This window comes from Corvus moneduloides, chromosome 1, assembly GCF_009650955.1.
Source record: "Corvus moneduloides isolate bCorMon1 chromosome 1, bCorMon1.pri, whole genome shotgun sequence".
In the NCBI taxonomy this organism is placed as follows: domain Eukaryota; kingdom Metazoa; phylum Chordata; class Aves; order Passeriformes; family Corvidae; genus Corvus; species Corvus moneduloides.
Window position 1 is genome coordinate 23,835,929 of NC_045476.1, and position 27,473 is coordinate 23,863,401.

At 44.1% G+C, this 27,473-nt stretch overlaps 1 protein-coding gene across 4 annotated transcripts in view; it reads left to right on the forward strand.

The window, feature by feature from the left end:
- Window positions 1–881: 881 nt before the first annotated feature.
- The window catches only part of KCNG2 (potassium voltage-gated channel modifier subfamily G member 2), a 64,276-nt gene continuing 37,684 nt past the window's right edge, over window positions 882–27,473 (forward strand). Inside the window, exon 1 of one of the 4 annotated variants that reach the window (XM_032101902.1) lies at window positions 882–968. The gene's annotated coding sequence lies outside the window, so the exon portion shown is untranslated. The other 3 variants (XM_032101893.1, XM_032101884.1, XM_032101911.1) reach the window with 3 other exon arrangements.

A 27,473-nucleotide genomic window follows, 5' to 3' on the forward strand; every position in this document is an offset into this window, starting at 1 on the left:
GCAAGAAGCAGTGCCAAGATGGAGTTGAGAAGGACGTGAGCAAGGTTCTGTTTGTTTGTCTTTTCATAATGCAAGACAAACAGAATATGAAATGGAATTAGAAGGCAATGTACTTAAATTGCCAATTATTTCTTCACTGCTATCTTGAAAACCAAATAGTTCAAGAGCAATGAATTGTTCCCTTGAAACTTGATAGATTTTGTAGTGGATGTCAGCAATAATTAGTAAAAACCATGAAATGCATATACATGCACAAAGAGAATCTCCCTAATAAGATAAGAATCTCCCTATTACAGGTAATATAGGCAGCACTATGCCCTGCTTTCTCTGAGGCAGAGTCGGTTCCTTGCAGAGACAAGGGGCTGCCTGGGACTGACAGTTTTTATCAAGTTTGACCTAACAAATTCTTGCAGTCGATCCACTAACTGAGAAAAGAAACTAATTAATACACACATAATCTTTGCTTCAGTATTAAGAGGTAAAAATCATGACAGATGCCAGAACTAGCCAGAATTTTCCCCAAGAGGAAGAGAAGGAAATATTTTTTAAAATACACCAAAAATTAAAATTAGTGAATGCCAGAATCCACATAAAATAAAATAAAATAAAATAAAATAAAATAAAATGTGTTAAGATTGACAAAATTCTGGAGCCAGGTACTAGCCACAGAGGCATTTTGAAAAAGCTGGCAGGAGATAAAAGAGACACCTCAGGAAACGCATTTCTATCCTTACAAATAGGTTGTAACTTGGCACCGATGGGGGATGGGAGGGGGAGAGGGAAGAGGCAGAGTAGAGCATCCTCGTTACTAAAACCATAAGAGTTATGTGTGGTATGCTTTTTGTTTGCCTGGTGGAGCGGCATCCTGCGGCGGTGTACGCGCGGGCAGAGCCTGAGCACTCATACCGGCATCCAAAGGCTTAACATTCCCCCAAGCGCCCGCTCGCAGATCGGAGACATCAGGCAGGGTAACGATGTCTCTGCCCGACCGTCTGTGACCGTCGCTCCCCACTTTGCCCCCACGAGGGGTCCCGGCAGCCCCGGCACACGCGAACCCCGCCAGCGCTTGGGGCAGGGTCCGAGCCAAGCCGCGCTCTGCAGGGGCACTGTCCCTGCGCGCCGCGGGCTGCAGGCACCGCTCCCGCCTCCCCGACGGGCTCCGGCTGCGGCCGGCCTGGGGCAGAAACTCGTGGAAAGGGCTGTCCCCGCCTTGGGAAGCGCCTGGCACGCCCCGGGGGCTCGCTGACAGCGCTCACCTGCCGGCTGCCACCCGCAGGCTCGGAGCGGAGCGGGAAACTCAGCCGGGACCGCAGCGCGGCCAGCACAGGTCCGGCGCCCGGGAGAGCGCGTTCGCTGCCTCAAAGCGCGTCACGGTCGGGCTCGGGCTGGGCGTTTGGGCAACTCACGCCAGCTGCCCGGGCAGCGGGGCCCGCACTGCCCTGACGAGGGGAGGGGGCTGCTGGTTAAATACAGGAATGAAACATGACCGCCACTGCCCGGCCAGGGTGGTGCCCCGCTGAGGCTCCGCAGGGCGGGTTGGGGCAGCGCTGGCCCGGCGGCTGGCGGGGGCGGCGGCGCTCGGGGGCGGAGGGGCCGTGCCCCGGCGGCAGGCGGCGCTCCGGGGCCGGCGCTGGGGCTGCGGCGGCGAGCGGGGCCGCGCCAGGCGGAGCGAATGGGGGAGCCGGGAGCGGGGCGAGGCGATGGAGCGTAGAGCAGCCGGTGCCGTTCCCGGTCCTGGCGAGGAGGAGGCAGCGTCTGAGGTGAGAGGGGCTGCGGGCGAGCGGGCCGGGGGCACCCGCTGGGCGAGGGACTGGCGCTGGGTGGCGGCAACTTCGCCGCTGGCCGGCGGCACCGTGCGCGAAGTTGCCGGGTCCCGTCCCTGCCCCGGGCCGTGCGCGGAGCGAGGGGCGCTGCCAGCGCCGGGGAGAAGCGCGGCCGCCCCAGCCCGTCCGTGCCGCCTGCCCCGGGCCGGGGCGCTGCCCGCGGCGGGGCCGGCCCTGCGGAGCGGAGCGGCACCGCAGCCGCGGGAGGAGGTAACGGGGCTGCGCGGGGGCGCCGGGAGCTGGGGGGGACGCAGCCGCTGCCCTGCCCGGGCTGCCCCGGAGCGCTTCTTTGTTCGCTTGCCTGCTTGCGGTTTTTGGGTGGCGATTCGCTTTCGTTACAGAAACGGGGTGTGCGGGGCTATCACGGTGGTGTGCTCGTGCGTGGAGCTGCACAGGAGCCCTAGATCCTGTAGTTTTTGCTTAGGCAGAGCTCCCGCTGGTTTCCCGCGTCTTTCTCAAGGTTTACACAAAATTAAGTCTTTAGTCAGGTTGCAACATCTCCTAAATAATATGTTTAGCTAACGTGATTATGAATTTCAGTTTGGATCCTAGTCAAAATGCTCTGAATAGGCATGGCAGTCATAGTTGATGTTTGCTAAATGCATTACTCTCAATTTGAGTGCACATTATTAGTATGATCAGGCCATAAATTCTGAAGGAATATGAAGGGGCTGTCTTGATTCAGATCTACATCGTGTGGTTTGAATAGTCCAGCTTTGGCACTGACCCTGAAAATAGTGATTAAGGTTTGTCCCAGAGAGGGTACTTTACCGTAAGACCCTTGACAAGCCTGATCACTTCTAGTGGAGTTTTTCTGAACTCTAGAACAGTAGAAAACTCTCCTTTCTTTGAAGTGCTTGTGCAGGAGTTACTTTTGCAAGAAGAACTTCTTGCTGCATCCTTCTCCCCAGGGTATAATTGGATAGGCCCATAAAAAGTGGCGAACCTCCACCTGAGGGCATTTTTTTAGTTCAGCCTGAGGCATCAAAGTTACTTGAGAAGAAAAGCTGTCTTTTGAGTCTGCTTATCCCACCCCTGCGCTATTTCCACGGTTCGAAATGACTTGAGGGTGACCTTCAGAGAAAGAAGTCAGCTTTGCTCAGAGGATTTCAAACCTTTTATTTGCCCTTCTTAAGGCTTCTCTAAAACAAACAAGCAGAGCATTTGGAAGGAAACCTATGATTGAATATTCAGCAATTCACTTCCCTTGGGTAAAAGCTGATAGGTGTTTTTACTTGTTTTGGAAAGGGTTTTAGCCAAGCAAGAAAGATGTGATTTGACACTGCTGAAGTAAAGCGTGAGGTAAGGCAGAGGAGGGTAGTATTTTTTTGGTACATCACTTCTGATGTGGGAAAACAGGGTTTAGAAACTGGGTGAACTGTTGCAGGGCTTTTTCCATTACTCTTTTGTTTTGGTGGGTTAATCAGTGTATCAGTTTCTGTGAAAACTCAAGACTTCTGCCTTTTAAAAAACATTAGTGGTATCACCGGATATTTTCAGGCAGTACATATCTGAGACACTAAGGCACTCACCAGGAGATTAACAGCACTTGGCCTTGTGCCTCTGGGCTTGTGCCTAATAATACATCGCAGGAGCACTGCATTAACTGTCAATAAATGTTTGCTGTCACTTCGGGCTTAAGTACGGAATGGCTTTAAAACAGCACAGAAAGAAAAGTTTCAGCTCAGTTTTTAAGTGTGACACAGCCGTTTGTATGACTAACTCTCATGGTGCCTGGATCTATCGTCAGGATCCCCATTAATATAGCCCAGCTTTGTTTATGTGGCTTTGGTTTTGAAGTCCTAAAAAGTGTGAGTTTATTACTTTAATTTCCCCTTAATTTCCTCTGTGTTGATAAAACAGATGAGAGAAGAGTTTCATTAGAATTGCATTTCTTTTCTGAACTTAGGCAGGACTATGATGGTCTTTGAATGCTTCTCATATTTCCCTTTCCTTTGTCATTGTGTTTGATTCTGGGAGAAATCCTTTTCAATGCCTCACTATGATTTCAGGACACTGTAAGAAATTGCCCCCAGGTAATCAGATTGTGCCGTGCACTGAACCCAGCACTGTCTGCAGTCAGACAGGCTCAGTAATCAAGCTGGTGCTGGATGGATTTTTAGACCCTGTGGAAACCCTTGAACTTCTCTAGCATGAGACCAGTCTAATTGGAGAGGCTAGAGCCGGAAAAGCTGGTGGGAACTGATGATGTAGCTGTACCTATGCTAATATTGTGAACGGGTACTCTTGGTACTGGGTGAGTACCCAGGTGGGGAATTATTCCAGAGTATTGTCTTCTGAATGCTCAGCATAGCTTTTAGCTTGTGAACTTGCATGCACACAGCTATTTGATTGCTTGTTTTGAGCAATCAGGGGGAAAGACTGAGATGGGTGTGATCCCTGTGTGCTCAGCTTGTTTGCAAGGAAGAAAAAGAGGCAACATTTTAAGACCGAATGAATGATAAATGTTCGATTTAAATGGTATTAAGAGAAGAAACAGAAAACTGGAGATAGTGGAAACTCCTAATTTTTTAAAGGTTTAAATGCTTGAGGAGCCTTTCTCTTACTTTAAAAATGACATGGGCAGTGAAGGGACCGGAGTGTTAAATTTGTGATGCAGATGGGTTTCAGTAGAGTGTTCAGAAACTTTCAGATGCATGTAGGTGATAAGGATTGAGATTATTTCTTTTTAAACGTTTTGCAGCTCTCCTAAAAAAATTAAGAAACCTTATCAGGTCTGGTGCAGTACCTCTTTAAATACTCAGTGTGCCTTAAATTGCATGGAGTAACTTATCTGCTCAGTTAAGACATGAGTTTTGAGTTACCCGACTTGCATGTTTCCCTACTCAGATGAGCGTCTTCATCAGATTATAAGAGGTGTCATATCAGTCAAGGGACTCTAATGCTTGGTTTGCATCAGGCATTTTTAAGAACCAATTAATTAAACCTGACAACTTCAAGTTACTTGGTACTGCTTTCCTGGTGTGTGCTGCCTCTGCACCACACACACGTTCCATTTCAAGAGGCAGTTTATCCCCACAGAAAGTCAGACTCTGTTGCTTCTGTTCCTCTTGTGTAGTGTTTTGCATGTCGGAGGCGCTTTCCTTGCTCCTCACTTTGTTTTGTTCTTCTCTGGACTAAGATACAAATGCAAATTAAGATTCTGTGCACTGTGGTTAAACGGTGAGCTGAGTGAAAAAAATAATGTTTGTGAAGGTTCTGGTGCTGGTCATATTGCCTGATGAAAGACAAGTGGCTTTTCCCTGACTTCGCAGTGGAGAGGGTGGACACTCCCTATGTTATTTAACATGAGAGAGGGGCTAGAGTCACTCTGCTTTCTTAATATTGTCCTTCTGCCCTTGAAAACTCAAAATTCATCTGTGATGGTTTACTGAAAGCTGATGTGCTTCAGGATGAGTGCTTTACATCTTCAAACTTCCTGTGCTTTCACTAACCTTAGGTGCATGAAGAGCAATTTTTGGAGCATTTTTCTTCTTATTAGATATTTAAAATCTCTTTGTTTTTTCACCCTGGAATTAAGAAGTATGCAGTCTCCCAGCTCCTTAACATGAACTGGCATCTCTGATAATTGTTCATGTTCTACCAACAAATTTGCCATTTCACAACCATTTGGCGATTAAATCTTTAAAGCGAGTCAGAAGTTTGTGGTATTTTTTCCAAGTGACAGAAAACTAAAGGAGGAATTTCAATTACTGTGATTGAATTAAGCCACTCTAGTGTATTCCTATTCCTGAGCAGAAAAGGTCCCAAATTATTTCTTTCTTCTTCTCTTTCAGGGTTCTAAAGAACTACTTTAAAAATAAGGATAAGTAAGACTGTAAACTGTGATGCCAGCTATTGGTCAAAATTAAATGTAAAACCACTATGTTTGCAGGATATGTGCACAAATAATGGTTCTCAATGCTCTGTGCTACTTGGTTAACCAGTGTCTTTCTGAGCTCTCAGTAGAATTTGTGAAGTTTGTTGAAAACAAGAGATCCAACTAAAGTATGTTAAATTAGAGTTCTGCACAAGTTGCAGGAGGAAAATCAATGTTTGGCAAATGGGAAAGAATATGAGCATTTAAAAGAAAAAATGTACTCAAGATTCTAGGAATTTTAAAGCAACCGAGATGAAACAAAAATAAAGCATTAAAAATGTATCCTTTCAGTGTTGTTTCAAGAAGAAGAATTACACGTGTTGGTGTTTGTGGAGATTATTCTCTTCTTTTCCAGAGCTTTGTGTTTCTTGAACATACAAATAGTATTTAGACTGAGATGGTACCCACAAGAAGCACTTTGTAAATATTAATGGTGTGGGGGATTTTTGGCAATTGAGTTAGAGCCGTTTGTCTCAGCCATCTATAAATGGTTCTATGAACACAATAAATAGACTGATATAAACTGAGCAGGGAGTAATGGGTAAGATCTATCTTCGTCTGTGTGCAGAGTAGTGCCAGGATGCCCACTGCTCACCTTTTGTGAGTGGGAGCTCCATGGGAGCAGTTGGGGCCGTGCTGGTGATACCCTTCTCCTCCTGAACTCCTTTGTTCCTTAGGGGAAAATGGGTGCTGACACACAGCAGAGTCATAGAATCATTTAGGTTGCAAAAGACCTTTGAGATCATGAGCTCTAACTGTTAATACTACCAAGTCACTATTACACTGGCTTAGTTTGGTATACCTGGGATTTGAGCATGGTCCTCTGGGAACTTTGGAGAGGATTTATAAACATGTTTATTTGTTTGTTATATATCTCTTTCCATCTTGTAATGTTTGTTGGGGTTTCTTTTAATGTTTCTAGTCAGACAGCATTCTTGGGATGGACTGACAATGAGGTTTCCTAGATGTACTGTAAAGCAGTTTTGTGTTGGCTGTGAAGCAGATTCCTCACGTCATCATTTTATGCACATTGCCCCACTGTCTGAGTTACAAGACATCTGTGATTTTAAAATGTTTAAGGAGAAAGTGGCCAGATTAAGGAAAAAGGACGAGAAGTAAACCAGATTTAGGATAAACCGTCCTCCAGGGATTTGGCACAGCTGTGAGAATAATTTTTTTGTGTGTAGCCTTGTACCCCTGAAAACGAAACCAAACTTCTTCAAGTCTAGCGCATTTCTGAGACTTCGGGATTTCATCTATCCAGGGTGTTGAACAGAAGTGAATCCTGAATTGGAAGCTTGTTTCCACTCACTTGTTAATTTCTCGAGTTAGAACTGGATATAAGCTACTGCTTTAAAATGTTTGTCACGTCAAACCAGCTTTGAATCAAGGAAAATACTGCTTGGATACCCATTTGTCTGAAAATGGATATCTCTTAGTGCAGATCTGCTTACTGTGGTGACTTTGAGGGTACGAACATTTGCATCCTTTCACAGTCTCTCCCTTTTGCCTTCTTTTTCCTCTCGGTCCCTCCCTTGCTGTGGTAGTGCATGGATTGTGAGCCCTGTTTTCTGTGCTGTGTACCACTCCTGGTTCAGGTGGCTTTGGCATTAGTGGGCTGAGCTGGAAGGAGTTCATTCACAGCTAAGCTCTGCAGTTGTTTACAGCTGAAGCAACACTGAACTGCATGAGCAATAATAGAAGACCACCACCTTCAGAGTCAACAACAATGGAAATGTGCTGGTTTAACCACACAAGTGATGCAGATTAATGAAGGAAACAATATGTGATTCCCATGAATGGGTCTAGTTGTGTTGTTTGAACGAGTGGTCTAAGGCAGTGTCAGCCAGGAACCTGTCCCACTGTCTGAAGGTCGTTATCATAATGATTTTTGCAATGTATAGAGAAAAAACTCCTGGGTTTTGTTTGGTTTTGGACTTTGGGGTTTTTTTTGGGGGGGGGGGGGAGGATTAATATGTTTCTAAAAATAGGAACATCCTGCTTTGGAAACGAGGTGGAAACAATTGCTAGAGAAAGTGCATTGTCAACACTGTAAATCATTAAGTGTTCTAAGTAATAGGATGAAGGATGGACTGAGCTTGAGGGAAGATGAGGGGTTTTTTAACTTCTCAGAGCAAAGTGTGAGAATCCTAGGTACTCCATGCTGATCAGATTGTAATGGATGGCAGGAAAAGCAGTTGTTTTCCTTCAGATTATCAGTGCAATTTTTTTCAGCTGGTAAAGCCAGGAAGCCAGAGCCTCTATGGAGACTCTGCAATCACAAATTCCTTCAACAAAACTCTGAGTGAAACCCAAGCCTCTGTAGAGCTTTTCAAATACTATCCCAAGACTAAAGTCTGTATAGGTTAGAATTCTACTTTATTCTGACCTGTCAGGATGAAATTTTTACTTGGTTCTCGCAGATTAATTCTCTTCCCTCACAAACTGCCTTTGGTAATGTTCCAAAGTTAAGGAAGCAATACTTGAAAAAGCAGATATTTCCCAGGACATGAAGCACATCTCATAAATTTTAGTTTCTAATTCTGACATCAGAAGTGATTGCTTTTGGAGCTCACTATAATGTGCTTCTAGTTAATGAAGATTATGGTAGACCATCAAGACTGATTCTTGCAGTGAAATTGCAGTTGTACTTTGATGGCAGAGACCTGCTGCGTGTCTCCATGGACAGTCTAGTACCACTTTGTTGCCATTACTGGACCTTTTGCCATCTTTTCAGACTGCAAGACCTTATTGTTTGGTTGAGCTGTTAAATTTGATTACAGGCACACTGATGTACAGTAATGCATGCTGATTGCAATAATGCATGTTGGCATATTTCTGAACTTACATCTGTGCTCAGAATAATGACCAGCCTTACCTGCCAGGCTTAAGCAGTCAGCAAAGCCACAAGAGGCTTGTCTGTGGTTTCTACTGATGTGCATGAGTATGCATCAATGCTTTGAATGGTACCTTTTATATGATGGCTTTCACTATACAGTAAAATCATGACCCTATTTCGTTTAATCAGACACAGTTTCTGTGGCAGTACTCAAATTAATATATTCAGTCTAAGTTCCCAGCTAAGTTTTAGGGTTTTTTCCAGCTTGCATTCAGTTGAACTTGTGTTCATTGTTTAAGGGAAAGTCATATCAATTCCTTAAGAAAGTCTCCTCTATTCAGCCTACAAGAAAGCAAGAACAGCTCTAGTCACACCAGTTCTGTTTCAGATAAGGTTGATTTGCTGTGAGTTCTGTACCTAGAATGATTTTATTTTATTTTTGTTATTTTAATTTTGTTATTTTAATTATTTTATTATTGTGTTTTTCAAGGTCATTTATTCAGACGCGGAGTGGTAGTTTTTAATGTTATTATATGACTGTAAAGTCATCAAAGGTGTTTCAGGAAGGACTTTTCTGAGTATGACTTTAAAGGCGGCAGAAAGCTCTGCAAATACATATGGATTAAGGAAGCTGATCAGGGTTACATATGAAAGAGAGTGAAAAAAGAGAAACTTTGGAAAGTCTTTTCATGACAAGTTTAAGTAGTCTAGAAGCAGGTGTAAGACTCCATTTCATATCTACTGATTTAGAAACAAAAGATTGAGTCCTGGTAGGCTTGGAAATGCACAGCATACACAACCTTTTCTTTATCCACCAGAAGCAGAAGCAGCATATTCTCCAGGCTTTTGAGAATTCCAGCATTTGGTGATTGTAGATTGTGAATATCCTCTTTTGTGTGTATATTCTTCAATGTAAATGTCACTAAAAGATTTCTCACTTTAGTATTGCATTTAGTGTTTCCCTAAAAGCCTGATTTTGAGTTCAGCCTCTACTGGTGGTTGTGTGAGGCTTCATACCATGAAGGCTTCCTCTGGCGGTGGAGGGACTGGAATTGGTTCTGTAGACTGCTGTTCAGGGCTCTTAATTGAGAGCAATTCCTGGCTGCATGGCAGGGAAATGTTCTTCTTGGCTGTGCTGAGGTAAATCAAAGGAGCCTGTCCAGACCTACCTTTGTGTAAATGAGAGCATGCCTCACTCCTATGTGTTTGTACTTATTTCTTTGTACTTGTACGTTGGTCTAGACTTAAAACCCTCAGAGTTATGGATGAATAATATATCACCCTTGGACTAAGCAAGAGGAAAACTTTTGATTTTATTTCTTTTCTAACTTTAAAATAAAAAAATTGTGAAAAGAGCTTACATTCAATGTCTCATCCTGCCAGACTTCACCTTTAGGGTCATAGAATCATAGAATATCTTGAGTTGGAAGGAATCCACAAGGATCATTGAGTCCATGGCAACAATTTGTTCTATGGCTTCTCAATTTCCACTGCAATCTGCTGGTGTTCTTGCCTAATTACTTTTCAGTTAAAATGGGTGATTCTCACTTGGCTTTCTTCCTCCACTTTGAGTTCCAAGATGATGGTTCCTCCCTTGTGTCAAGCAAGAGCAGACTCAGGACTGCCCAACTTGGTCTGTTTGTAGACACATATGATCAGGAATGCACCTTCCATCTGGAAGTCACTTCGGCAAGCTCTGCTTTTCTCCTGCAGGAAGGGAATCCACATAAATACCTTCAAAACGTGCACTGACTTGGACTTGGCACAGCAAAACTGTGTTTTCTGTAAGTGAAAATTTTAACTGAGCAATTGCAATCAAAGCTTGGCCGCTTCTCCGCACTATCCCAATGGCATCGGATAATAGAATGGTATGAGTTGGAATGGACCCTTCATGCGTAATTCACACAAACAAACTACTGAGTACAGTCCTGAAGCTGATGGACTCACAAAAAGTAAGGGGTTTCAAGAGTGCGTCCTTAGAGAACATTGAAAAGCCTTTTATTTATCAAATCTCATACATTCTAATCACTAGTTCACAGTTCTTGTGCTTTGTCATGTTAATAAGTGCGGTGAATCATTTTTAATAACCATTGCATTTCTCTGTAAGCTCTGATAGCATCTGTGGGAGACTGTGACAAATAATACCTGTTCAAATGCTGCACATGTGGATATGCATGCTTTCTTGTTTCATATCAAACATGGCTCCTTGTTCAACAACCTACTACAATTCTAAATACTGGGTATCTTTTTTTTTTAGATTATCTAGAATTTATTCCTCAAATGAAGGGATTCACCTTTAGCTTAAGTGAGAGAAGACTGGTGTATGATCCAAACCTCATACTTAGATACTTTTTAATAAACTGGATTTACTGAGTTTCTTATAAAAAAGTGTTATAAGGGGGGCACATTGCTCTATGCCTGTGTCAGCATGAAAAACCAAAGTCAGATGACAATTTGTCATGTGTAGTGGCAGCCACCTGATTATTTTCTGAGACCTCTGGAGTCAGCATTTCTCTGGGCTCTTCTTGCTTTCTTCTTGGTCAAGAAGATTTTTCAAGCACGTTCAAACTATCAAAGTTTAGTGACATGATTCCTTCCCCACATTTTTGCTTCCTTGGCATCCTTTACATCACTCTTGGCATTGGCAAAAGTGGACCATTACTAACAAGAAAAAGTAACTGTACCACAGAAAGATCCTACTCTACAATTTTTAAGTTATTCTCTGCATCAATGGAGATTTCAGGGGAAAATTGTGAAGCACAAAACACAGCTGAAGTTAAATTAGATAGCATAAGAAAGGTATAAAAGAAATCAGACCCTTTGTCTTCAGAATGTAAATGAAAATGCAGTGTTGGGGTCTAGGGGCAAACTGCTCCCAAAATCAGGATACATCATGAATGTGCAGTATGAGGTTCTTTGAACCATTCAATGAAGTCTTCTGTTAACTACTGATTTTGTCATCCTATTTCCACCTATGAAAGCTAGTAGGCATGGTCCAACTTAGAGCCATCCTTTGCTGGAATTTCATCTGGCCATTTGATGTATTCAGATAGTCATAATATAGTGATCCACTTTCACTTAAAATAAGTTACCGTAAAATTACCACAGACTGGTGCTTTGACTTAAAATAGTGCTAGGTCAAAGTAGAACAACAGTGTTCAGGCTGTTTATCTGTACAGTTTGCATTATTTTCTGTCTTCTGTTGTCACAAGCTAGAGGTTTTTTCTGTTAATTTTGTGCATTCACCTACCCATTCACAGGGATAACAGGTGTCACCTGAAGTGGCTTCAGAGTCACCAGCTGCATATTCATAGGACTGTCCTTACCAGCTAGGTGTGGGTCCTTACCAGCTAGGATCAACAATGCCTGACTTCAGGTTCCTGGATGAACTCCTCAGCCCCATGTAGGGGCTGGATGAAAGGCAAAGGCAAGAGGGAACATGACATTGTGCCCTACATTGGTGGTGGCACAGAGCTTGCATCTCATACAGTGATAGTGAGGATGGAAGATAATGAACACATGTGATAAGAAAAAGAGTGTTCCTCTGCCTTTTCCGTAACTTCATCCGAGCCAACTGGTAAGTGTTGGAATGCCGGGAAACAACATGTGGGTTTCCGGGGATCCAGTAATGGATTTTAAAACATTTTTATGTTGCTTATGTTACATTTATGTTGCCATGTTACATTTTTGCTACACCAGTGGGGTCCCAACAGCAAAGCAATAAGTATATTAGTACAGTTATGGCTAGGGCTTTGTAATTATGTAAAGGCAGTCTCATTTATCAGGTTCTATTTCCTACTCACATTCCATCCTTTGGTTTTTATTATTTTCTTGAGTGGAGTGGCAGGCATGAGTGTGAGAGGCACGGCCTTTGTAGCTTTGCAGAGGCAAAACCTGTGGAAAGTGATGCCAAAGTCCCTTTGGAGAGGAGGACAATGCAGGCAGCTGGAGGGTTGATGTTAAGAGTGCCTGCTGTGAGCTGACATGAAGGATGTGGCCAGAGAGAAGGCTTAGGTGAGGATGCAAGAGGGAGGTCCTGGCTGGTGCTTTGTTTCAAAGCTTTTTGAGCCTGGAAAGGGCTGGGAAGCTAATGGTTGTATACATGCATGGCTGGAGAAGATAACGACCAGGCTGTACGAGCTTCATTATTGCACTAGGCAGTCCTAACTCCTGATGGGCACTGGTGTCACAGAACTCTTCAAGGAGTCTATAAGGAATACAGAAGGTACTGCTCAGCCCCAACGACATGTACTGAAGCTTGTTGTTCTTTTTAACATGTTACAGGGATAGATTTAGGCTGGGCCTAGCAAAGCTCTTCTCCCATTGCCTATCTCTCTGCTGCCTTGATGCAGTGCAAGGGAATCAGAGCAACACTGTGGCTTCCCTCCATCTCCTCAACCCTGTGTCCTCCTCACAAGAAACCAGAGACCAAAAGAGAGTCACATGCAGAGCGAAAATCTGTCACCTCCTTCCACCAATCACTTCGTGTCTGTGACTCCTCCTGCCACAGGCCTTCAAAGGGTCATGTGTCCCTGTCACATCACCTGGTGACATGTGTGTGGAAAAGAAGCATCTGCTCCTTTGAAGGGTGCCTAAGGCACCAAAAACATATTTCAGTGCCGTGGGGTGGGATGAGAAGACATTAGCCTGCAACTAAGTGAAGTGCACACCATTTTGGGGAAGGCTGAGCCAGTGGACTGAAGTGCCAGAGCTGGTTTCCTCCAGAGAGGATGCAAGTGAAGGAGTAGCAGCATATGGCAGTTCAGCTCTGAAAAGGCGCTGTGGAAAATGGCACCTCCTTATTTAGCAGATCAGCTTCCTCTGTGGGTGCCCTGACTGGATTTTGTGGAAGACCTAATTCTTTCCTTGATAACTGAATGGATTTGGTCTGGAAATAGAGAATCTCACGGTGCCTCTAACTGAAGATTTTTTCTGAAGTGGAAAGGCACTATCAACTTCAAGGCAAATAACATATGTTTGAGGAGAATTTTAGGAGGGAGCATATCAAGATTTTAGGCCAAACCCTGAGAAAACATTTGGAAAGCATTTCAGAAGTAAGTGCAAAAGATAGAATCCGGGGGGGGGGGGGGGGGGAGGGAATGTCCGTTTACTTTCATCTGCTCTTTAGCTGGACAAAATCATAGGAAAATCTTTGCTTAATCATGGATGCATCTTGGAAACACCTCCAGGCTGATGCTTCAAATAACCTCCTTCCTCCTAGTCTGAATGTTCTGCAGGCTGGAACAGGAACCACAGGTTGGATGAGGCTGGGGCTTAGAAGAAAGAGAAATTGTGTTTGGTCTGGCAAGTTGCACATTTTATTGTCATTTGAAGCTACCTTAGGGTTTATCTCGTGCTCTGTGAGTTACCTAGAAGAAGTCATGGAACACTGCCAGGAGCTGGCAAGGAACTGATAGTAAGTCACTGACTTAACTAGAGTGATATAGTTGGAATTGACCCAGAAGGCCAGATATGACAAAAACAGCTCAGTGTAACTGACAGATTTTGTTTTCCTATGCACTTTTATGGCCACATGCAGTTATTTTTCATGTTTGAAATCAATATAAGAAGTACTAATATTCAAAGCAAAAATTAGAGCAGGAGGCATGCAGAATATTAAATTTGACTTCACAGCATGTTGCTAGTCTAGTAAAAAATTGCTGGCCTCACCCTCCAGAAGAAAAAAAGGAAAACAAAGAGATGTTGAAATAATCTATATCCATTTGCCTTAGGCAAAGCAGTCAGGTAATGTAATTTCACTAAAAGTAGTTGAAGAAGTGATGAGGAGAAGAAATGTTCAGGAAATGGGAAGGAGTATATCTTTTTCTAGAGAAAGAATGCACTTTTGCTTTTAGGGTTTGTATAGTGCACCCAAGTTCTACTTATAGGCACTGAACAACAGCTGAAGTAAGACTGGTCAAGGCTAACTAGAGAGGTGTGCTCAAAATTTGTAGTTATCTCTTGTCAGAGTGAACCTTATGTCCTCTTGTACTGGTATTGATTTTCAGTAGACCAAATTTTGAAATGTTTCAGAACTGCCAAGGATAATGAAATGAGATAAATCTGTGGAGGGAAAAGAATTTGAGGGATCATAAAGAGTGCTGACAGTTAATTTAGTAAACTGAAAGCCTAAGGGGTACACGTGCTGCCTAGCAGTAGGAAAGAAGCCTAATTAAAAGAAAGGAAGTTTGATACCAGTCCTTGTCCTAGAAGGTAAACAATTATATGAGAAAGAGGGGCGTATGGAAGGTTAAATATAATTATTGCAGATAGTCATTGGAACTTTCAAGCAGTGAAATACTCAGAATTAAACAGAAAGAAAGGAGAGATTTAAGATAGCCTTTATTGGAAAATAAAATAACTCATTGGAAAAAGTTTTAAGAAGAATAGATACATGTCAGCAGAACAGGGTGACTCTGAAATAAATTATGAATGTACCAATTATACAGATTTGCTTGTTCTGTTTGTGGAAGCACATTCTGCATTTTATAATAGCCTCTGACCAGATTTATTTTCAGTGGATCAAATGTGATTCTTTCATGCAGAAACTGAAAATGTATAAAGAGATAGTAATAATTTACACAGTTGCAACTTAGAATGTGTTTCTTAATAGGCAATATCCTCTAGATTAAACAGCCACATCTTCATTTGGCTTCTGGTTTGTTTGTTTACTGTCATTCAGGTGTGAAAAATCTACATTTGACCGTGTGCAGATGCATTTGAAAAGGCATTTGAATACCTGCACAGCTAATTAGCTGATACAGTTATGTGGACATGTTTTGTATGTACAAATAAGGAGGTGGTGAAAATGTAACCTTAAATATAATTTTTTTTTTGCTACTGTTTTGATAATTTGAAGAGCTGTTAGTCACTGCTTATTGAAAGCATCAGGAAAGCTTCATTTGTTGCCCACATATTCCCTGTGTTGTAACAGTTGCTCACCATCCCTGTTGTGCTGGCACACGCAGCAGTGAGTGAGGATGGAGAGCAGATGACATCAGTGCACAGACCTAGACATGAAAAGGCAGGGTCAATCTCAGCTTCTCAGCCAAGCACCAAAGAAAGTTTGCCAGATAGGAAGGCAGTTAAAGTATTGTTTCAAAAATCAATTTCGAGGCCTGTGGGGATGCGATCACAATAGCTTTGAAAGTAGGATTTAGGTAAATAAATTACTAACTATTGTTTCCAAAATGCATCTTGACTAATCCTTATTCAGTCACCTTTTGACTTTACTGCTTAGATTTGATGGCTAAAAGTAATTAGGCTGAAGGTTTGCAGTAGATAACAATTGCAGGTCAATTCTTTTGAACATATGACAATGATAGCTGATTTATATAAGCTTTTTCACATAATATAATTATGCAGATGTCTGCAGAAGGAAAAATGGACCTGGTAATGAGGAGCTGGAACTGATGCGTGGTGGGTCGATACTGCAAGACATTTATTTGGGATGAAAGAGTCCTTAATAAGAGGAAAAGTATGTTGCTCTAGCAAAGAATAGCTTGGAGAGAGAGTAAAGAAACTACCCAGAAGGCAAAGAGATCTGCCAGATTATGGGAAGTAGGAAAAAATACCACAAGTGACTCCTTCACCATTTCAGTATTAGGAAAGCAGCAGAAACTAGGCTAATGGATAAAGGTGTTTTATTCCTGCTTTAGAAAAAAGTGGATTTGATTTGAGGGGATCACTCATTAGAAAGTGGCATGGACATAAGAGCAGATGTCCGTAAGGGAGGTGCTCAGCAACAACTACAACACTTTCTGGAGAATTTGGAATGAATATGTCTGTAACTTGTATAAAATTCCTCCCCACTCTCCGTCTGGAGTGGCTTGACTGGGGTTGTGGAGTTTTCACTGCTCCTGTCTTTCTGGGTTGGAAATAAAGGTGTTAAGGAGTGTGAAATGGGGTGGAAATGAGGCAACATGCTGTCTATTCTCTCACCTTGTCCCCATCTTGTCCCTATAATCTGAGACTCAGTGCTCAGGAGGGCTCCTTTGTAGTGGTTTCTATATTGCTTCCTCTTCTGCCTGTCATTTGGTGGAACCACACAGAATCCAGTAGGTCTTGCTGAAGCTGAGGAAGCATTGGTTTTCCGTGTGCAAAATCACCACAGTCTGAAAATCTTAACAGGTTTGCATGCAAAAAGATGTTCTGCATCTTTCTGTATTGAGAATTAAAACACCTTCTTAATTTAGGTGCATGTAGTCTGTCCATACTGCAAGACTTCATCTACGGTTTGTAGCTGTGTATTTATAACTCTTTATGACAGTCTGACAAACACACAATATCCAGGCATTCTGACACAGCTACCAGTGAATGTTCGCATGATGCCTGTACATGCATTATGAAAAGTAGCTTGCTTTACCCTCACGGACTGGCGAATTAAGTGGCCCTGATTTTTCTGTCACTGTAACAAATTGCCAGTTGTGTCAAGTCAGTGGGAATACAGACTATGCTTAAAACAGAGGCAGAAGGCCAAAAGCATGAGATTCTAGCACATGAAAAGGATATCTAGGTGGTTAGGTTTAAATTATTTTTCATAGCCAGGCTTTGGTTTTGTATAAATACAATGAGTAGTAGAATTTCTAGGGTTTGGAGGAAACTGGGACTTTTTTACTGTGGTTTATAGAGAAAACATTTTAGTTTAAAATCCTTCTACTTCACCAGTCCAGGGTCAGGAAGGCTATTTGCTAGTTTTAGAAAACAGCATTTATCCAGCAGCAGAAGAGGTAACACCAATTGACATTAACCCTTTCACTGGCTTCTCTTTTTCCATTTGGCTCTTGGGTGCGTGTATGTGCTTTGGAAGGGCGAGGACTGTCAGGTTCTCCATAATGACCTTGTGTGACCAAGGTATCTCCGCTCTGGAAAACAGGGAATAATGTGCTCTGTTTTTCAACTTGTACACATGCTCATACACACATTATAACTGTGCACAAGCTTATTTCCAGCTGGTCCCCATCACAAGTACTTTGTATGAGCAGACACCTGATCAAGCTACAGACACTGGAAATTGGCATGCACGGGCTGGGTACGTGCAAAACCAGGATCTGCAGTGATCACATTTAACTTGAGAATTAAGGAGTTATGCTCTGTAATGCAAATTGCTGAATGTGTTCAGCTTGGGTAAAACAGGAAGCATTTAGTAATAAATATAGCTGCCTAATGTGAATCTTATGGAAACTTCTTCCAGGATAGTGTTTAATTACAGAAATTTTCAGGTTTACATGCACCAAAGCATGGTAGATATCCACTATTTTTTTTAATAGCACTTCTGCTGTTTCAGTAAGTATCTTATCTCCATGGAGAGATCAGTTGATCTGCAGCACTGACTTTTGATGCAAGAGTGCCATACTTTAAAAAATTATGAATATGGAGGATCTTTTGTTGCTGCCAAGAGATTAAAAATAAATCCCCAAAGGCTTTGTGTGCAAAGATTCTCAAAGGACCTGTTTATCTATGGTAGTTCTGGTTGCCCAAAGATGGCTCTTTTAGGTGTACTAGCACATCATGCTTGGCATCCAGCTGGTGCTGTTGTGTCACATCTGTCCTCAGATATCCCAAGGGGTCTGAAATTGCACTGCGTGCCTCTGTGCAGGCACGAGATTCAAGCTTCTGTTTCTAGTGGAAGCCAGTGAGAGCTGATGACTGATTGGACCCTTCTTGGTGCTTCCTGGCCTTGTGCTCCCGAGGGCTGGTTTTGGAGACCCACATGCATTTTGTGTTGCAGATCTCATGTCTGTCATTTCCCTGCCTGTTGAGGGGAATATATGGGTGTCTACACAGATATGCATATACATGGGGGAAAATACAACATTTTCCAGGGGAGTGTTTATATATGTTTAAGCATAGGCTTAGTACCAGTTATGCATTTACTTGGTAATGGTTTTCTTAGGTGACGTAGCAGACTGGGATCCTGATTCCGAGAGAGGAAGACAGCTTCTTACAAGCTGCTTGGCACTTGCTAACTTACATGAAAAGTGCAGGGATTCAGCATATGTTTGAATTAGGCTCTAAAATAATGAAGTGTCTGCTTTATACCATATTGGTCTCTATCCTTTTATCCTTTTTCTCTTCCTTCACACTGTAAATTACATGTTTCTTTTTGATTTGGTAGTTGTAAGCATAAAACCACCAAATGATTTTAGTTTATTATCATATTTTATCTCAAAACAGTACAATTTGCATTTCTTAGCTGACCACAAGAGGTTTAGCTAAGTGCTTTTCTCTCTCCCACTCTCTTTCTGTAAACCCATCTGTGTTTGCTCATGTCTCATATTTATTTCACACTTTGTTTCCCTTCCAGATCATGAAGCTATCCTTTACAGCCACAAAAACATCTCTATAATGGTGACAGAGGCACAGAAATTCATCTTATGATCTGGGTTTACTGTATAACGTTGGTAGGATCTTTCCAGTTCTGTCCAGCAAGCCTTCCCGGGGCACCCTCCACTCCAGCCCCTCAAAAGCCTGAGGATGGACCTCTCTAGAACCCAATTCCATAGCCCGTTCAATTCCTGTTGATTCAGTTGAAGCTCGGCCTTGTGGAGTATGATGATACACTTCAGGACAGGGTTTCTGAGACAAAATGGGGCTTCAAGTTCCTGTCAGGATATAGAAGTATTCACCAGCCAAATAAAATTTTACTGTTGGGAAGGGGACTGATTGAACTGGAGAGCAGCTGACTGATCAGAGTTTAAGCTAAATGATTCTATATCAGTGAGCTACTGAGACTGAATGCATTAAATAAAATAAGGTCATTTCAAGTGTAAAATAAATAATACAAAAAGAATTATGCAGTACAAATCAGATTACATACATTCCTTTCAAGCATCTTCATTAAGTAGCTGTTAGCTACTTATTTGCTGATCTTTATTCAAATTTTTAGATGCTGGTATCTGTGCTTACTTTTTACTTGATGAGCAAACAAATTGGATATGAATTCATATTTTATGAGATGTCTTTTAATTAAAAAATTTCAGGAGGAGAGAGAATGAAAGTTACTTTGTTGCCTATTTCTTCGATATATCTTTTGTGTTAACAGTAAACGTTGGTTGTTAGCAAAAAAACCAATAATAGAGTAATGAAGGTTTGTTTGGAACAAATGCCCTAGGATAAGTAAAACTGAGATAGATAAATCTGGGGTGTTCTGGTGTATTGCATGATACAAATATACAGAGCTGCTGAGCACATAAGCCTTGTGCCAGGGAATCGCTTCAATGTGCTGCTGTCACTGTGGAGGGAGACGAAAGGGTTTTTGTAGAGACCACGCTCCAGATTCTTCAATGTAGTAGATAAACCTTATGTCTTGGGATGACCTTATGATGTGTATCCCATATCGCTGCCTATGCCCAGAAATTAATTTTTGTGCCTTTCTATGCCTCTAAACTGAGCCTGAAAGGGGGAAGGAAAAAACTGAGCAAAACTTTCTCAAAGCAGTTTGCAGCTCGTTCAAGGTTACAAAAAGATAGCAGGTTTTTTTTTTTTCCCTAGCTGGGGCAGGGGAGGGAGGAAGCACCCGGCTTGTTTTTTTTTCCAGTCAGTTTTTGGCCAGTTTTTTCTTCTTGTTCTCTGGAGAGAGACTGAGAGTTGGACTTTGGATTTCCTTCTCTGGAATTCCGGATTTTTCCCCTTTTCTACTGGACTGCCTGATTGCTGTAACATCAGAGCACATCGGGAGGACTTTCCACCGGGCACAGAGGGCCTGGCCCCGGCCCAAGCCCCAGCTCCGAGGAGACCAAAGGGAGGACTCGAACACTTTCCCAGGTTTTTTCCTCTACCGCGAAAGATTTTACCATCTAACATTGTTTTCCTTCCCATGTGTTTGTTAAATAAATAGTTTTATCTTCTTCACTTTCCTTCGAGGAAAATTTATTTTTTCCCGAACCTGGTGGGGGAGGGGTGGTTGTGCCTTCTCTCAGAGGATATATTTCTAAATTTGCCCAAACTGGAACAAATTTAGTGGCGCCCAACTGTGTGGCTCGAAGGAAAGTGAAAAAACTTGTGCTAATTACATTTTGGGTTGAATTTACTTATTCTGTGTTGGAGTAAAGTAGTCACCATGCTGGTTGAGTTCATAATGTCTCTCTGGCTCGATGTACTCATGTCTTTCTGGTCCTTAGGCTTCATTGAGGTACTAGTGCTTTTTTGGTCCCTAGGGTTGTTTACCTATCCACAACTTGCTCCAATCTTGTCCCTGGTATGTAAATTTTACAGAGAAGGGAGACGAACCAGGATTTCTATTTTGCTGTGCTCGGTGATAATGATTTATAAGAAGTTGATAGAGGTACAAGCAGCTGTTCGAGGTGTGTATGATAAGTGGTTTCTCCGTCCTAACCCCAGTCCTAGCTTCAGTAGCCTGTTTTGGGAATTTATTAGTAATTGTACCCAGATTGTTAGAGGAGGAGGAGATGGGGTTTCCCTTCCCTTTAAATTTGATAGGTTATCTTTTGAGAATGTTCAGTATCCCCTTGATGTTAAAGAGACCACCCTCCTGGTATTTAATCTGGTAATCTTCCTCCATGTAATTCATAGCTTGTCTAGAATGAGAGCTCAGATTTCCAGGGTGACTGCTGAGACACCTGACCCAGAGGTGGAACATCTTGAGTGGTGTGGGGAATGGGAGGACATCGGCCAAACCCTAAAGAAATTCTCTGACCCGATAGTTTGGGATTTCCCATCTGAACAAATTCAGAAACCAGCTGAGGTGGGAAAATATCTGAAAGAGAAATACAATGACAATTCTAATGAGAACAAGCTCCTTGCAATATGTTGGGCTTTGGCATATGCCTATCGCACACTGCAGCAGCAAGTAAAGGTAGAGAGGCGGGAAGATAAATCAGCAAAGCCTGCAGATACCCCAGTCACTCAGGCTGCAGATAAACCAGACAGCAAGCCCAAACCAGATGGAGAGTCTAAGCCATTGACAGTGGCTCCTGTCACGAGGAAAAAGCACACAACCAAAACTGATCGCCCAGTGAAAGATGATGATGATGCAGGGGAAGGAACCTCAAAACCACCAACGGACTCAGGCACAGAAACCATTACTGAGTCCATGTCCATAAAGGACCTTCACAGCCTAAGAAAGGATTACACCCGACGGTCCGATGAATCCATAATAAGTTGGATGGTCCGTATTTGGGATGCTGCAGGTGATGATGTGATGCTGGACGGTGCTGAAGCGAGGCATTTGGGATCCCTGTCACATGATCCAGTGATTGACCAAGAGATGAAAAGGGAGGCTAACTCTACCAGTCTCTGGAGACGGATTTTGACAGGCGTGGCTGAAAGATATATGTGCGGAGATGATCTCTACATGCAGCAAACCCAGTGGAAGACCACAGAACAAGGGATCCAGCGCCTGAGAGAACTAGCGGTGGTAGAGGTTGTCTTCACAAATGACCCAGGATTGAGAAGTCCAGACCGGGCCAGAGTTATTCCATACATGTGGCGAAAACTCATACATCTTGGGCCACCAGAATATGCTTCTGCTTTAGCAATAATGAAACCGGACTACGGTGCGAATGAGACCGTGCGGGATATGGCAGTGAAGCTCAGAGCATATGCAGACTCTGTGCATGGCCCAACACATGCAAGAATTGCAGCTGTGGAAACACGTATGCAGAAAATTGAAGATGAAATGAAGAAGAATCACCAGGAGATTAAAGAGTGCCTTCTCCGCGGACGTTCCCCAGAGAGAAGGTACATCCCACGAAGTGAGCTGTGGAATTTCCTGTGTGACAGTGGGGAAAACATGAGGAAGTGGGGTGGACAACCCACGTCTGCTCTGGCAGCACGAGTGAGTGAATTGAAGGAGCGCAAGTCTCAGAAAGGAGGATCTACGAAAAAGGAAGTAGCTCCAGTTGCCTGTAGCCAAACTGCTGGAAATGATGGAAAAGACGATGGCATGTCCAATTCCCATGAAGGAACCTCTAAGGTGCAGGCCCAGGGAAAGAAGGATAACCAGGCATAGAGGGGCCCTGCCTCTAGCCAGGTAGAGGCCAGGGAAAACCGTGTTTTTTGGACTGTGTGGATTCGTTGGCCTGGTACATCAGAACCACAAAAATATGATGCCTTGGTTGACACTGGTGCGCAGTGTACAATAATTCCATCGCAGCATGTGGGGGTAGAATCTGTTTCTATCTCTGGTGTAACAGGTGGATCACAAGATTTGACCTTGGTGGAAGCCGAGGTGAGCCTGACTGGAAATGAGTGGAAGAGACATCTCATTGTGACTGGCCCAGAGGCCCCGTGCATTTTGGGCATAGACTTCCTCCGGAACGGGTATTTTAGAGACCCAAAGGGACTCAGGTGGGCTTTTGGAATAGCTGCTGTGGAGACAGAGGGCATTAAGCAATTGAACGCTTTGCCTGGGCTATCAGAGAACCCGTCTGCAGTCGGCCTTCTGAAGGTGGAAGAACAAAGAGTACCAATTGCTACCTCGACAGTGCATCGCCGACAGTACCGGACAACTCGAGATGCTGTGATTCCCATCCACAAGATGATCCGTGAGCTGGAGAGCCAAGGGGTGGTCAGCAAGACCCACTCACCCTTCAACAGCCCCATTTGGCCTGTGCGCAAGTCTGACGGGGAATGGAGATTGACTGTGGACTATCGTGCCCTGAATGAAGTGACTCCACCGCTGAGCGCTGCCGTGCCAGACGTTGCAGCTCCAGTACGAGCTGGAGTCCAAAGCAGCGAAGTGGTATGCCACTATTGACATTGCTAATGCATTTTTCTCCATTCCTCTGGCAGCAGAGTGCAGGCCTCAGTTTGCCTTCACCTGGAGGGGCGTGCAGTACACCTGGAACCGACTGCCCCAGGGGTGGAAGCATAGCCCCACCATCTGCCATGGACTGATCCAGACTGCACTAGAAAAAGGTGAGGCTCCAGAACATTTGCAGTACATTGATGACATCATTGTGTGGGGGAACACCGCAACAGAAGTGTTTGAGAAAGGAGAGAAAGTTATCAGGATTCTCCTGGAAGCTGGTTTCGCCATCAAGAAGAGCAAAGTCAAGGGACCTGCCCGAGAGATCCAGTTCCTGGGAGTGAAATGGCAAGATGGACGGCGTCAGATTCCCACTGAGGTCATCAATAAGATCACAGCAATGTCTCCACCAACCAACAAGAAGGAAACACAAGCTTTCCTAGGCGCTATAGGTTTCTGGAGGATGCACATTCCTGAGTACAGCCAGATTGTGAGTCCTCTTTACCTGGTTACCCGCAAGAAGAATGATTTCCATTGGGGCCCTGAACAGCAACAAGCTTTTGCCCAGATCAAGCAGGAAATCGCTCATGCGGTAGCCCTTGGCCCAGTCAGGACAGGACCCGAAGTGAAGAACGTGCTCTACTCTGCAGCCGGGAGCCATGGCCTGTCCTGGAGCCTTTGGCAGAAGGTGTCCGGTGAGACTCGAGGTCAACCACTGGGATTTTGGAGCCGAAGCTACAGAGGGTCTGAGGCCAACTACACCCCAACAGAGAAGGAAATCTTGGCAGCCTATGAAGGAATCCAAGCCGTCTCAGAGGTAATTGGCACTGAGGCACAACTCCTCCTGGCACCCCGACTACCAGTGCTAGGGTAGATGTTCAAAGCAGAGGTTCCCTCTACCCACCATGCCACCAATGCCACATGGAGCAAATGGATTGCTCTCATCACACAGCGCGCCCATATCGGAAAACTGAATCGCCCTGGGATTTTGGAAATAATTACAAACTGGCCTGAAGGTGAAAACTTTGGTCTCACTGATGAAGAAGAACAAGTGACACGTGCTGAAGAAGCTCCACCGTACAACCAACTGCCATCAGAAGACACACGCTACGCTCTTTTCACCGACGGTTCTTGTCGCATCGTAGGGATGAAACGAAAGTGGAAAGCAGCCGTATGGAGTCCCACACGACGGGTTGCAGAAGCTACTGAAGGAGAAGGGGGATCAAGCCAACTCGCTGAACTCAAAGCTGTTCAACTAGCCCTGGACATTGCTGAAAGGGAGAAGTGGCCAAAGCTCTACCTCTACACTGATTCATGGATGGTAGCCAATGCTCTGTGGGGATGGTTAGAAAAGTGGGAAAAAGCTAATTGGCAGCGTAGGGGAAAACCAATCTGGGCTGCTGAAGAGTGGAAAGACATCGCTGCCCGAGTAAGAAAGCTGGTTGTGAAAGTCCGCCACGTAGATGCCCATGTCCCCAAGAGTAGGGCTAATGAAGAACACCAAAACAACAAGCAGGTAGATCAGGCTGCAAAGATAGAAGTGTCACAGGTAGACTTGGACTGGAAACACAAGGGAGAGTTGTTTCTAGCTCGATGGGCCCATGATGCCTCAGGCCATCAGGGCAGAGATGCCACCTATAAGTGGGCACGAGACCGAGGGGTGGATCTAACCATGGACAGTATCTCCCAGGTTATCCATGATTGTGAGACATGCGCTGCGATCAAGCAGGCCAAGCGGGTGAAGCCCCTGTGGTACGGTGGGCGATGGTCCAAATACAAGTACGGGGAGGCCTGGCAGATTGATTACATCACACTGCCTCAAACCCGCCAAGGCAAGCGCTATGTGCTCACAATGGTAGAAGCCACCACTGGATGGCTGGAGACCTACCCTGTGCCTCATGCTACTGCCCGGAACACCATCCTGGGCCTGGAAAAGCAAGTCCTTTGGAGGCATGGCACCCCTGAGAGAATTGAATCTGACAATGGGACTCATTTTAAGAATAGCCTTATTAACACCTGGGCTAGAGAACATGGCATTGAGTGGGTGTACCACATCCCTTACCATGCACCAGCTGCAGGCAAAGTGGAACGGTGCAATGGATTGTTGAAAACCACTTTGAAGGCACTGGGTGGGGGAACTTTCAAAAATTGGGAACAGAATCTAGCAAAAGCCACCTGGTTAGTTAACACCCGAGGTTCCACCAATAGAGCTGGTCCAGCCCAATCTGAATCCCTGCATACAACAGATGGAGATAAGGTCCCAGCAGTGCATGTCAGAGGTCTATTAGGAAAGACTGTGTGGATAAATTCTGCCTCGAGTACAGACAAACCCATCCGTGGGGTTGTCTTTGCTCAGGGACCTGGTTGCACATGGTGGGTAATGCAGAAAGATGGAACAACACGTTGTGTACCACAGGGAGATCTGATTGTTGTGTGACAACCACCTGTAGTGTGAAATGCCAGTATACCCCTGCTTGCTGATTATCACTGTCACTGTTCATATATAGCTGTGTATATATATATATATATATGTATTAATGTGTGTGTAAAATTGGAATATCTTAGTTTGGGCATTGAGCCAACAATATGGGATAAGGGGTGGAATGTCTTGGGGTGACCTTATGATGTGTATCCCATATCGCTGCTTATGCCCAGAAATTAATTTTTGTGCCTTTCTATGCCTCTAAACTGAGCCTGAAAGGGGGAAGGAAAAAACTGAGCAAAACTTTCTCAAAGCAGTTTGCAGCTCGTTCAAGGTTACAAAAAGATAGCAGGTTTTTTTTTTTTCCCTAGCTGGGGCAGGGGAGGGAGGAAGCACCCGGCTTGTTTTTTTTCCAGTCAGTTTTTGGCCAGTTTTTTCTTCTTGTTCTCTGGAGAGAGACTGAGAGTTGGACTTTGGATTTCCTTCTCTGGAATTCCGGATTTTTCCCCTTTTCTACTGGACTGCCTGATTGCTGTAACATCAGAGCACATCGGGAGGACTTTCCACCGGGCACAGAGGGCCTGGCCCCGGCCCAAGCCCCAGCTCCGAGGAGACCAAAGGGAGGACTCGAACACTTTCCCAGGTTTTTTCCTCTACCGCGAAAGATTTTACCATCTAACATTGTTTTCCTTCCCATGTGTTTGTTAAATAAATAGTTTTATCTTCTTCACTTTCCTTCGAGGAAAATTTATTTTTTCCCAAACCTGGTGGGGGAGGGGTGGTTGTGCCTTCTCTCAGAGGATATATTTCTAAATTTGCCCAAACTGGAACACCTTACATTTACCAAAGTACAGGCTTGGAATAGAGCTGGAGCCCAGCTTTTTGTCAGTACCTATGGAACTTCTCCATTCTGTGGTCTTTCTCGTTTAGCTGAACATCCAGCCTTTTTTCCCTAACTATGCCACTACTGCAGTGCCCTAGCAAACACCACCTGATGAGTTAGACCAGCTTATTCATCTGTAGAGCACCTTCCAGGGAGCCTCCTTTGGCAGTCAGGGAGCATAGTTGGAAAGAAAAAGAGGTGCAAAATTATTCCTACGCTTGCCAGTCTCCAACTTCTTTGAGAGCATGTCAGATCTTCTGGCAACACAAGAAAGCAAGAGCAGCTTTCCATTGCTCAAAGTGAAATAGTCATGGATATCCTCTTAGCTGCACAATGAACTGGCCAGTCAGGTAAAGGTGGAAGGAAGAAGCAACTTCCTCGATCCTGCTAGCCGTTCACCATCTTGGTCACCTTCCTGTTTTCCATTGGTAATGGAATTGCCAGGGCCTGTTGCCCTTTGTAGGCCTAGCTCTGAGCAAAGCCATCAGGGCAAGCACTCGGAGTGACAGTTCCGCACAAATCTCTGGTGTAACCCAGAGTGGGGTAACTGGTCTGCGTGGTTATATTGATTTTGCTGATGTTTGTGAAAGCCTATTTGTGTGTCCGCATAGCACCCCACAAATTAGCTTCTCTCACAGAGCGCTGCAGTAGGAACCTGCAGGGAGTAGTTAAAACCAATGAGGCGACCATGAGTGAGGCCTGGAGTGAAGTGTTAAATGCCTCCTGAACAAAGCCCTTGGGTTAATTGCCGCCTAACTGAGTTTTTAATGTGAGCACTGCAGACTGTGCAGCTCATGGAGCCTTCCTCATGGAAGGGGAAGGCCAGCTGGCAATGAACTAAAGTAACTTGGAAATTCCTCATCATCTTTGTGATGGTAATAAGATCTAAAGCATGACAACACAGGGGAGGAAACCA